The sequence below is a fragment of the Anas acuta genome, chromosome 6, assembly GCF_963932015.1.
Source record: "Anas acuta chromosome 6, bAnaAcu1.1, whole genome shotgun sequence".
Classification (NCBI taxonomy): Eukaryota; Metazoa; Chordata; class Aves; order Anseriformes; family Anatidae; genus Anas; species Anas acuta.
Window position 1 is genome coordinate 20,064,949 of NC_088984.1, and position 13,351 is coordinate 20,078,299.

The window sequence follows — 13,351 nt, forward strand, 5'->3', positions numbered from 1 at the left end:
TTTAATTGGAAGTTATTTCTGGAAGTTATTTCTTGGCATAATAATAACCTTGTGTTTTGTGAGGTGCAGACCAGCTCTTCTCTTGTTCAGCTCCTGACAACACAAGTGCCTGCTACAATCCGGCGCTGCTGGAATTCATCATGACAAAGCAGCCAACAAACACATAGACCCCACCTCACACCTGCACATTGCTCAGGAAGTCATTTCCCACTGCCATGGAAACTGGCCTGCAACCAAAAAAAAAAAGAATGCTTTCCCCACCCTAGTGAATTTGGCTAAAGAGCAAGTTACCCAGTGGCTACCCTTATATTGTTGGCTTTCGATTTACTTTCTTCAGAGCCTGCAGAACACTTTTTTTTTTTTTTTTTTTTTTTTTTTTTACTTTTCTCAGTGCAGCTTATGCTTAGGCTTTAGTGTGATCATTTCATTTAGATCTCAGTTATCTGAAAAGGTCATTCTTTCCAGAGAACATTTGAAGTGAATACCTTTGAACTACCTATCGGTGGCATTGCTTTTGTCAGTTTGATTTTACAAATATTTTCATGCCAAGCCAAGTAATAGAAAACTAAGCTCTCTTCATTTAACACAAAAGCCAAAGGCTGCTGTATAAGCTGTCTGGTGAGCTAGTGGCTTCCCTGTCCCAATCAGCATGAGCTGTTAGTTGTCCAGGCATGAGCTCATTCCATCTCTGTCACTGAAAAACTTGTCTCCTGCAGAGCAGGCAGCATGAGGCCCTAGAGATATGAATGGTGTCGCCTGAACTTAAAGCCCTGTCAGTACCTCAGACAGAGTCTCATTCTCTCTATAGACAAAGTTAAAGCATTTTTTCCACCAAGATTACTCAGCTGAAAGTGATTAAAGAAATAAAACAAAGAAAGTAGAAAATAACAACACCTGCTCTTTAGAAATCAAAGTTTGGCTGGCTTATGTCAGCCCCTGTCAAACCACTATCAGCTGCTGCAAGACACTAGCAATGCAATGGTTAGAGTAAAGTTCAAAAAGAATTTGGGACAAGACACACTAGCTGTAAATATATTATTTAAATTAGCAATTCAGGAAAAATATCAGCTGCTCATTGCAACTGCTAAGACACTTTTTACTGTACGAAGGGCCAGATTCTGGTGGCATGTTCTCTACCAGCATGTTTTCCAAGATGCTAAGCAGGATCTATGCAGCTTTCTGCAGTTCCAAGGCAGAATACTGAGCCTAAATCTGCAGCAGAGAAACTGCTTTTAAACTTTGCCTCCTATATTTGTGTGGCAGAGGACTGCTACCTGCAACAGCAAGAATCCTGGCCTGACACTGCTGGATAAATGTTCATCTGCAACAGGCTTTGCCTGCTGGTAGCTGGCTGTTCTATGGTCACTTCAACCAGACAGCAGAGCCTGTTGTTTAAATCAGGTCAGACAGGACTAGGCAGAGGAACCAAAGAGGGAAGGAACCTGCCCACAAAGCAGAGGACAAACCTTCTCTACAGCTCCTGGCAGGGGTCCCCAGCCAGGCTGGGCAGCCTCTGATTGCCACAGGCGGGTCATCTGCTCAGGGCCAGATCACTTCCAGCTCCATCCTGCAACCGCGCTTGGATTCCCCAGCTTTAATTTTCTTCTTATTCAGTTAGCTTCAGATCAATTTTCACCAAAAGCTTATTCATTCATTCTACCACTGAGAAGGGTCTCTGCACAAGCCTCCTCTCTTTCTGCAACACCTGAGAGTGAAGGCCACGCAGCGCTAATGGGGAGGAGTGACAACTGGGGGAAAGGAGCTATGCTTGCACTTTCAGACAAGAGCAGCTGAATCACAAGTGCCCAGCAGACTCTGGGTCAGGTAGCCAACAAACTACCAAGCAGTCATATGTTAAGAGTCTTTTTTTCATGCAAATTGCAGAGCTTTTTTTTACTTGCACAGTTGGTAGAATTCAAATTTTATTTGACAAATATTGCTTAGTTACTCAGGCAGTTGATTTGTTTAAAGTACCATAAAGCTGCCCCTGGCCTAGAGCAAATAATTTTGTCCCTGAGAGCTGACAAACACATGGATACATCTTCCTCAATCTTTGTCCCCAGAAGACCAAGTCCTACCAAGAACAATTCTCTCACGTGCAGGGGTAAAGATGCAGATCTGAACCAATCCCAGTTAAATCAATGGGAAGATTGCTGCTGGTTTCAACACAATGCACAGGTCAGTCCTTCCCAACTAAGTTAATTCTCTCTAGTGATTCTGAGCAGTCCCCCAGGCTTTACGGATGACTACATATAGCCAGCAAAGCTTATACAACAGAGGTAGGATAGTCAGGGATGGAGCTTATCATGGAGGATTAATAGCAAGTAAGTCCCTAAGATAGAAGCATCACAGCACAAGTCATTAATTATTAACAGCAAGGAGAAGGACTGTGTCAGCCAACATAAAACCATCACACAGAATTTACAGAGGGATTTTTCCGAAAACTACCACCACACACGTGTTGGTGCACAAGCTTATGAGTTTGTCTCGAGCAGTTTCTATGTTCTGACACGGGAAATAACTGGTGAAGTCAACTTGTGAGCACCTGGAGGTACACGGTGAGCTTACACGTCTCCCCAGAATGTGAGCACCAGTGCAAGAACAGAGCTCATGTCTAACATTACAGTGAGCAGTACCCATTATACGCATTTGCAGAGTAGCTAAGAGAACAAATTAAGCACTTGTTTTTGAGTGCATGGATGAGAGAGAACATGTGGTCTCTTCCTTTCTAGGAAGGATTTTAATCACTTGTTGCTTATCTAAGCACCTACAGGTGCTGAATAAAACGCTAACTCAGTAATGTTCTTCAGAACATCTGGAATCTTTCTTGACTTCTCTATTTTGAATGACTGGTTCAGTCACCTAAGAGTTTACAGGGCTTTATTTTCCCTGTGTTTTTTACCAATGATGTGGTAAAAAAAAAATCTGAACTGCAAGCAGTTCAAGGAAAGATAGAGTCATGCTGAGAAATCAGCCCTCATTTCACCGGACTGAGTTCACCTCCATGCAAAATACTGAGGAGGAGAGTTTGGGTATGTATTTCTTTTACAATGACAGATTAAGGATGATCTTAAGTTACTTGCTGAACTGAACTCTCACACTGTCCTCTTTACACAGCCAGCAAAAAAAGCACCTCTTTCCTATGAAACACAAGTGCAAAGCCCTGCACATGCAGGAATAGCTCACGTAAGAGTGGGAGACATGATGTGTTTGTACTTGTTCAGTTTGTTAATTGAAAACTAGAGGTTTTGTAGCACTGGCAGGGTGGCTGCTTATTAAAGTTTGTACTTTGCAGTATCTGCAGAGCTGCTGGGTGACCCGTCAGAGCACTGCCTGACCAACCTAAACCTTCCCCCAAGGGTTACATGAGTGCTACTTCTGAAGAACAGAGGCCATACACTTCCCTTTGCCAGCTCTTCCTCAGCACGCCAGGTAGGCCACACTACGCCATAGCAGAGCACTGACTTCTGCAGGTTTTGCACTGTAAGCACAGTGGTGGATAAAGAAATCCAAGGTGTATCCAGACCCCAAACCTCACCCGGCCTGTGGTTCTCTGGCACAACTGCCCAAGCACACCTGCTGCGAGAGTAAAGCAGTAATGTGCCCCTTCAGCAGGGTCTACGTGCTTCAGCTTCCTATACTGCAAGGAAGCAGAGGGATGCTGCATTTTGCAGTCACCTAAGGATCTAAAAAGGGCTCTCAGTGTAGTCACGCTGCTTTTCCTTAAAATCAATTGCTTTTATAATGGCACTTGTGTGTGCGCAAGAAGCCAAGCTCCATCCCAGGAGTTCTCAATTTGCTAGGCAAATATCAGCATTTTAATGGGAAATAGAATTTGCCTTCAGCTATTTACTGGCTACACTAGTAATCAGAATTCAATATTTCTGGAAATATCTCAAAACTTGAAATACCAAGCTGACATTTTCCCTGGAAACACGCTCTTTGCCACTACAGGCAGCTATTTCAAAATTGTTATGCCCCTGACAGAGAAGAGGCTTTTTAGTGCTGCAGAATTATCAGACAAGAACTATTTTCGTGCAACACTGCACATTCACAGAACTAGCCAATTTTCTTGGAGGAAAATTTTAACTGGAACTGTTTCTGATTCCGACCCAGTCTCCTTTCAGCAAATAAGACGTCATCTAGCAGAATAAATACTGGCAAAAGGCTCCAGGAGAGAAAAGCCCGCCACGGTGCTAAGCACCAAATGTCCAGGTGCTGTTGGAGAGGGAGCACTGGATGCCTGGTGGCTTTGGGACTGCAGGCTATGGACACAGCCCAGGGCTCAGGGGGAGGGATGAGCAGCGGAGGCTCTACACACAGCACTGCCCTCTCAGCTCCATGCCTTACAGATCTTCTGTGCCAATTACTGCTTGTGAAATTCAGGCACTGGTGCTAACCAGAGCAGTTCCAGGTGTTCCTCTTAGAGGAGTCAAGTGTGCAGCCTGGCCAGACTTCAGAGAGCCCCTGCTACAAGCTGAACCAACTTCTCTGTAGTGTTTTAACGGTGCTTTGTCAGAGCACACTCTAAGTCCTCTCACAAAATAAATGTCACCGAGTGAAACATTACAACAATGATTCCAAAGTGCACACATTCAGGAGCATTGTGATCCTTGTCAGATTTTACAGGGACGTTCGCAGCAAAAAAGCCAAATATCCAGCTTAGGTACCAGAACTAGAGGGCCAGTTTTTTTAGCCTTGACACAACAGGGAGACAGGCTGCTAAAACAACTGGTGCAGCCCAGAGACCAATCTAACACCCAAAAACTTTAATGGAGCCATCCTGCAGACTGCAGTGGAAGGAGAAACAAACTCTTATCTGCATATATTTGCTTAACATTTTCATATCAGAGAGAGTTAACCAGTAGCTCAGAGGTCCATATCCACAGCTACAGAGGCATCCAACTAAGTCAAACAACATTATTAAGTGGCAATGAATATTGTCACTGGTCATGTATCAGCTGTGTCTGAGGTCATTATTTAATGAGTCCAACATTCATTCACTATCAGATTCTGAGACTCTGTCCACTCCTACTTGATTAGATGATGGTGGAATTTAAAATCAAAATAAACCCAAATCACTTCACTAACTCAGCAGGATCAAGAACACCAGAAGGACTCTAGCAACCAGCCCTAATACAGTGAGTTTCCTTTACCATACATGTTTTAAGGTATGAAGGATGTCACACAAAAATCAGCCAAAGGAATGCTTAACTTCAGACATCTGTGAGTTACAGAAAAATGTAATAAAACACCCCTTCCTGATAGAGTACTTGCAGCATTTAAAAATAATCATAAATTCATTTTTTTTAATGTATCAGTTCATTCTTTGAATACAATCGCGTCTGCATGTGTACACGTATGTAGGTAACTACAGCCTAAGTCGCTACTCAGCATCTGTACAAAAGTTTCTCTTCAGCAGGATGTCTGGAAGACGCTGATCAGCCTTCCCATATGATCAGCCTTCCCATATATATGGGTTTTAATTAATTTAGTTTAATTCTTGCACAAAGCAAAAGTACAAATAGAAAGACAATAATCAATTGTAGATTCCAATGGCAAGAACTGCATTCTACACTTATCAGAACTCTTTGTAATAAGTAAACAGTATCTTCCTCACCGGAGTCAGGAAACCTTAGGTTCCCTCAGTGCTTTTTTGAGGGCAGCATCTCCATGCACTTCCCCATTTATTTATGCAAACATAGTTCCCATGTAATATATTCTACTTCACTCTGTACCAGCACTTGACAGAGAATGAGGAAGGAGACAGAAGGCTCAGAGATTGTCCCAATGTCTCTTTTGTCTAAGGAGGAGAGAGCAAATGGGTCACCGTCACACAACACAAATCAGTCTGCAGACCCACTATTACAGTTTTGGCTTTTCTGGTCATCCTTGGGCTCAGTCTGCTTCCAGATTAGAAAAGCAGACTGGGTGGCATCATACAGACAGTCAAAGAGAATTGTCCTTTTTCACAAAAGAATTCCTCTCTTTCCGGTATTAGCACAAATAAATGCCAGAGTTCACAAAAAAGAGACACCACCAGACACTCCTCCGAGAACTGACGCAGTCACTCCTTTTAGTCTGAAGCATCCTGAGAGGACGGGGCTGACTAGGAAGATCGGCAAGTAAAACTTGCAAACAGTAGAAAACTGTTGAAAAGGAGGTCAGGAGAAGGTTTTGCCAAGGCATGTATTATTCATGGATCACAATTATATTGTGCCAAAGCTCTTAACCCCTGCTCTCCTCTAACTTACAGCGAGCTGGAAGGGCTGCAACCAGAAACAAAGCCCCTTACGGGAACTCAGTCTAAGGAAGCTGGAGGATGAGCCAAGCATGTCTACTTCATTGCATTTCCAGATCACTAACTTATTTGCTAATAGCCCTCACTTTCAGACTCACTGCACACAGCAATTTTGGCTTCCATACTTTCCCTCGTCATTTACTGGCTCATCAGAGACAGTACAGAGTGAGAAACCTGAGTGGAAAGTATGTCTTCAGAGCAGGCTGTGGCAGCAGACTTAGAAGTGCACTGCCTAAATGGCTTGACAAAAGGGAATTTTGCGTCATTGCTGCATGTAGCACAGAAAGAGAGGCCAAGAGCTATGGTTCTGCTTCTCGCTCTCCCTAATGGGCTTGGCTGATTCCAGCAGCATTCGCCAGGGCTGTGGTATTTGTGATAGAGGAGACTGCTAGCAAGGGTACATGGCAAGGTCAGTTACCAGAAAAATAACGCCGTAAAACCAAACCTGGTCTAGCTAAGAGTTCTGGAGCCTCTCTGCTACCCGCAGAGTTTTTCCTCTTTCTGATAAAACACATTCTCTCTTCAATTCTGTCACTTCCCAGTTCAAAAAGATTCTCTTCAGCAATGTTTCTGGGCTTACCCACACTTTTCCTAACAGGGTGCCTACAAATCTAGCTATTCAAACTAGATCATCCCCAGGTGTGTTTTTCAGGCTCTTTTTGGTGCAGTTGAAGAATCTTGTCAGGAGGAGGGTGCTAACTTTTACTAGAATGAACTTTACGGGCAATAAAACTAGCTCACCCAATTGAAAACAATTGACACAGGGCTCTTTAACCACTCCTGTGGCAAACCAAATAGTGTTTTTGCGTGGCTGAATAAGTCTGATTTTTGTAACGCACACAATATCAACTGCACTACCTGTAATATCTAAATGCCTGCTATTTCAGTCAGTTTTCTTAGAGTTGTTAATGCTGCTGTCATGCATCTCTGAGCAATTGTCTAGAACAAAGGAAGAGCTTGTCTCTGGATAGCCATGAGTGGAGTTAAAAGGCATGGCCTAAGTTCTGGTTTTGGCACACAATGATATAAGATCTTCACGGTAAATATATTCAACTGTGACAATAAACATGTTTTTTTTTCTCAGTGCTGACAGCTCAGATCAGATTGTTAAGGACAGCCAAAGGGGGTCAAAGCACTGCAACTACCAGCTGTACCATGCAGTTGTATCAAATATTCAATAAGCTGATTAATTAATTAAGTAGCTGAAACAGAAAAACAAACAAACAAAAAAAAAATACAACAAAAAACAGTATCTTCTACCAATACAACCTTGTCCCCTTATCATGCAAAGTTCCAGACCGTCCTTGAATGCAACAAATGAAGGCAAGATCAAAATAATAATTTGAGCTTACCTCCTCAGTGTTGCTGGTCCTCTGCAGGTTCCTGCTTCCAGCGACGCGTTCCCAGTCAGGGTAAGCGCTGCTAACTTCGTCACCTCCTTCTGACACCTTCTACAGAGACTGAGCTCTGAACCTTCAGCCTCTCCTTCCAGGCACAGGCTGTCCTCTCAGAGGCGTCACTATTTATCTAAAGCTCCTCAAGTAATTTATAAGGTAGTAAAGCAGCATTATCAATACACAGGGTTAAGCTAATATTTTTAGAAGCATTGACTAATTCTGCATGTTTAGTTTAGACCTTTAGACCCCAACCCAGGAAAATCAGCCTTTCCACTTTTACCTAGACTCTTCAGTTTTCACAAGTGCACATTAGGAGCCCACATACTTCAGTGGATAATAGACCCAGTACAGTGGCCTCTATCTCCAACTGAAAATATTTTCCTTTAATATTTTACCCATATTCTTTTAGAGTCATTGCCTAAATTCAACAGAAATTTTGCCAGGTGTACAGAGTAGATTTAGACTTTTACAATCAGGTCCCAGGCAGCTGTATTCATCTCGCTGAAGTTTTTGCAGAGCGTGTGCTTGGCTCCCAATACTACATCTGAAACCCTAAGGTAAGATATCACCACATACAGAAATAAATGATTTTGCAATCCTTGTAGGGCTTGTTGGCTTGGTGAGCAATACTTAAGAAGAACACCTGTGGCACCCACTGACTGGCTGGGAATTGATGACTTCCACTCAGTGCCGGACATTAATCTACTGGGATTGATTGAAACCATGCTCAAGCTTCTACCACTTCTGAAAAAAATGAGGGAACAGTAGTCAATTTAATTGATGCCAAAGGCCTCATGGCATTTGTCGGAGGTGGCTACAGCCTGTCCAAATGGGGCATGGAAGCTTTCTCTGACATCTTACAGTGAGTACTTAAAAATATATGCATGAATCTAATAATGGATTCTGAATGTGCTGAGGAAGAGTGACTGTATGTTTGCCTCTTCCATTTTCTCTCTAGAAATCTTGCCTAAATAGGGAAAGTAAAAGAAAAGGGTGTTGGGCACTTGTTTGGGCGTTCAATCTCCAGTGCTATGAACACAGCCACCAAGAAACCACTATGGGAAACATTTGCCTAACATGGACAAATGGCTAGCATGCAGCTATCAATCCCATGAATCCACTGCATACACAAAAGCTGGGCAAGTTGTACTTAGTGTTTATAGGCTGCTTGGTATATGCTAAATTACCAGATATACATACATGAAGCACTAGGACCTTAGACATGTTGCATTTCCTGCCTAAGGATTACAAAAGTGTACATTCACATATCTTTCACTGAAGCCTGTTTGAATTCCTTTTATAAAATATATTTAGTAGCATACAATCATGGTAATAATTATTAGCAGCCTGGTGTTGTGGTACTGATACATACTCTTAGATCTCTGAGCTCTTCCAAGCTGCTGAGGTATGCAAGGCCCTTTTTCAAGCTCTTCAGACGCCACAATCAAACCATGGGGGCGCCATGGGTCTCCCATCTGGAAAGCCTATCTGCCTTGGAGAAGACATTTGACTTCACAGCAGGGATCTAATTCTCAGACACTGCAGTCTTCAATGTCAATCCTTTTCTGCTGGTCCTACCCTGAAGGCCCTGAGGAGTCTTTTTATGTTCTCAAAGCTCAATGATGGCTTTCTATACTTCCTCCACTTCTGTGGATGGATTGTCCCTGTCAAATCAGTTCTGAAACTAATCCAAAGATAACCCAGTCACCCTGGCTTCATTTTGCAGCTCTTTTGCTGGGGAGTTCATTCCAAGTCTGATGTAAACATAAACAGTCACTTTGCACTTGGCCTGCTACTGTCTTATCACAACATTACTACATTCTCCACTCTAAAGTCTATTAATTCATGAAATATGCTCATGCAGCAATTAGGGAAAATTAGCTGATTTCTCACCATGCACTGATAAATCCATTTGTGCAGAGCTGGCAATTCAGTTCCCTTTCCCCTACTATTGGTTCAAGAACCTCGGTACCATTACATATAATGCTAGAATTTTTACGGAACAGTGGTGAACAGAAAGCCTTAAATCTTCACATGGTTTCAGTAACAGAGTACTCGTTCCTCCCATTTAACAAAGTTTTATAATCAGTTCATAATTACACATCATTTCTAGCAATCAGATTATCAAATGTACTTCTGAAAATTAAGGTGAGCGGCGTTCACTGAAACGTGTTGTACTGCCTTGGGATGGCTGAGGCATAGCTCAACAGGCCAAGTCTTCACAGGGTCTAAGAAAGCTGTTTGCAAACAATTACGAATGCTTATATAAAGAAAATATATGCTCTAATATAATATAATATAAACTAAAGACTAATGTACACATGGTCCATTCCTTTGCCATGCTTCAAAACCCAGCTGCCTGGGTCTCCGCAGTTGTCTGACAGGACAGAGAGGCCATTTTTGTTCTGAAGGAGTCGCATTGTAACTCATACTACACACAGGGAACCAGATTACCAGAAGCCTACTGACCCTACTGCACTAACACTTAACCATTCAACCATAGCCATTTCACTATAAAGTACAGAAAAAAGTTCAAATCCAACTGAAAATTTTGCTCACCTTTACTTTTTCCCAAGCACTTTAATAATCTGCTTCTGCTGGAAGATGAAATACAAGAAATAGACAAAGTTTTAGTTTGATAATACAAGGTTCAGAGGGAAGCAGCTGTTGCATCATTTGCAACAATGCAAAAGAGATCACACAGAAAAGTTGCAAATCTACTTAACACTGCTATTTCTCAGAGTTAATTACCTCCTGTGCTTTTACAGTGATAGGTAGTGCATTATGAAGCTAATTTAAACATCCCATAAAATTGCTCTGACATTTGAAGACAAGAACCAAAGTCTCAAATATTAATTTATGTGACAGACTTTCAACTTACATGTTTTACGGTTATGCCATTATTTAGGGATTGGTATTGCGTTTTTTCTTCTTCTTCTAGGATACAGACTCAGCATTTTGGAGTGAAAGTAAGCATTGTTGAGTACAGTTTCTTTTATTCAGGAGTAGTTAATTCAGTAGTTAATTCAGATTATCATGGAGCAAGTCCTACCTCTCAAGACATTGGAACAGGTTGACTCCTGGTATTACAGATACCTATGGAGAAAAACACTTTTCTGAATGTAAGTACAAAAAGGGCTGTATGAAGGCTCAGGGGGGTATCATTAATGTCTATACATACCTGAAGGGAAGGTGCAAAGAGGATGGAGCCTGGCCGTTTTCCATGCTGCCCAGTGACAGGGCAAGATAGGACAAACTGGAACACAGGAGGTCCCATCTGAACATCAGAAAACAGGTTTTCTGTTCGATGACCGAGCACTGGGAGGGGTTGTGCACAGAGGTTGTGTAGTCTCCTCCTTGCAGACTACAAAAGCCACCTGGACAGGATCCTGGGCAACCTGCTCTAGGTGGCCCAACTCGAGAAGGGTTTTGGACAAGATGACCTCTGGATGTCTCTTCTGACCTCAACCACTTTGTGATTCTGTGAACGTTTGCTGGATTTCAGAAACTTCTGTTAAGAATTCACTTTTCTGGAATACATGTATGTGCATGGTAGATGAGGCCTGTTCTATTAGTTTCTCTAGGAGACTGGTGAGATGTTTCTCTAGGAGACTGGTGAGATGTGAAGGCCCACTATCTTCCTTAGTTCTGAGGTACTTAGAGGCAGAATGTCCGGGGGCAGGGGGAGTTAATTGGTATGACTGTTCATTAAGCTTATGACTTACTGAGAGCTAAAAATTTCAGCTGCACTTACAGTAGGAAAGATCTGGCTCACAACATGGGCCACAGAAGTTTCTATTTACCTGGTTCTTGGGTATTTTGTAGCACTTGCTGGTCTCTGCTCTGCTGTAGCTGTACCTCTCTGAGTACTTAAGCCAGTAGTTTAAAGTAACCTGCATTATCCATCTACAGAAGCTGTTGCCACAACTATAAATGTAAAGAATCTTCTCACAGAGAACACTGAATAAATACTTCAGGTTTATTTTCTTCTTTGCAGACAGAAAAGCTCAAAGATCATCAGCGAAAAGACTGTGCAACTCTGGTATTTCTAAGGTCATAAAATGCATGGAACATGCCCTGATAGCAAAGTACCCCAGGACATGATATGAAGCTGGATGGGATGCAAAGTTCTTTTGGCTGTTTGTCTCCTATGCCCAATGCTGTTTATCTGACATGCTACTCTCTATGATGTTTCCAACTCGAACAGCTACTGGGAGTTCATTTCCTGGAGTTCTAACCAACATTTAACACTGAACTACATCAACTTTATGGAAATAACTTAATCCTTTTAAAACTAGTTGTCCTCCTCTTTACCAGTTACTAAGCTGCTTAAATTCCCTTCAGAGAATGCTTTTTTCCCCTACTTACCAAAAATTCCTGAGTTTGGAGATAGACTTGTAAATTTACTTTTTTGTGCTCAGAAGTGATAGATCTGAAGTATATACATTCATATAATATTCAGCTATAAAGCTGGCTAGTACTACTCACCCGACAAAACATTTGATGTGCTTTTTGTTATTTAAAAAAAAAAAAAAAAAGAATCTGTTTTTCAAGTAGACTTCATCAACATACAGGTTTCTACTGAATTTGAAATAAAACACTGATCCACTCATGTATCTTATACTTGTACCTTACAGAATATTATTTACTCAGACAATCATCTATTTTATGGCATTTGGTTACAGTCATATTCAATAGTTGCTGAACTTCACAAGCTTCTGAATTCAAGAAATGAAATCAAATAGTAACAAAGCCCAGCTATTGCAACATATTCCAAAAATTACAATTGCAGAATTTGACCACATCTAATCACCTGACTGTTCAACTGTGCACAGATAAAAACACAAGCTATTTTATCCAAACAGAGCAATACTTATATTTTACTACTTGTACTTTTAATACTTAGTCATAATATTAGTATAGTTTATGGGGGAAATATTAAAATATATAAATATATAAATATATACTTTTACATTTCTTTCATCCTCAATGTGCTTTGTAAGTTAAAAGGATAATTATTTCACCAATTAGATAAAACAGATCATTAGTGTATGCTACAGCCAATTAGTTTGACTGTACAAAGGGTGTGTTCAGAATGGTAAAACAGCAGTTGAAGTTACTGTGCCTCTTGAAGGCTATTTCTACCTGTTAAACTCCTGGCCAGAGACTGACATGGTAGTGTTCCTGGCGATTTGAAAATTGAAGGGGTAAAGGTTTTATTTGCTAAAGATCTGCGTTAGCGATTAATCATTAATGTGCAATTCAATTAAGCTTACAAAAATACCATGTGCAGGTCAGAACACCAAATGTAAGAAAAGCAGTTTCATCACTCTGAGTGTGTGTACTGGGGGGCAGGGCACCTGCATGTGTATTAGCACGTGCAAGAAAGGGTCAGAATATAAAAACAGTTTAGTACTGTTTAAGTATTTCACTGAGGTTCTATTCTCTAGCAAATGACTTCAAGAATAAATTTATTTTAGCTCTTGGCATGATAAATATCTGCAGTTATAGTTCTCTCTGCCTGGCCTGACAGCTGTAGAGAAATATACATTGAAAAAATTAACTGTTATAATTTATCAGCCCTTTAGTGGCCAATTACAGATGCGCTGAACTCTAAAGACTGGCCCTCTTTCAAACAACAGAATGAGTCCAA

At 41.4% G+C, this 13,351-nt stretch overlaps 1 protein-coding gene and 1 pseudogene across 1 annotated transcript in view; one reads left to right on the forward strand and one right to left on the reverse strand.

The window, feature by feature from the left end:
* The window catches only part of ABCB11 (ATP binding cassette subfamily B member 11), a 61,987-nt gene extending 54,203 nt beyond the window's left edge, over window positions 1-7,784 (reverse strand). The window contains exon 1 of the mRNA XM_068686737.1: window positions 7,654-7,784. The gene's annotated coding sequence lies outside the window, so the exon portion shown is untranslated. The remainder of the gene's footprint in view (window positions 1-7,653) is intronic.
* Window positions 2,243-12,808, forward strand: LOC137858661 (retinol dehydrogenase 7-like; annotated as a pseudogene).
* The last annotated feature ends 543 nt before the right edge of the window (window positions 12,809-13,351 follow it).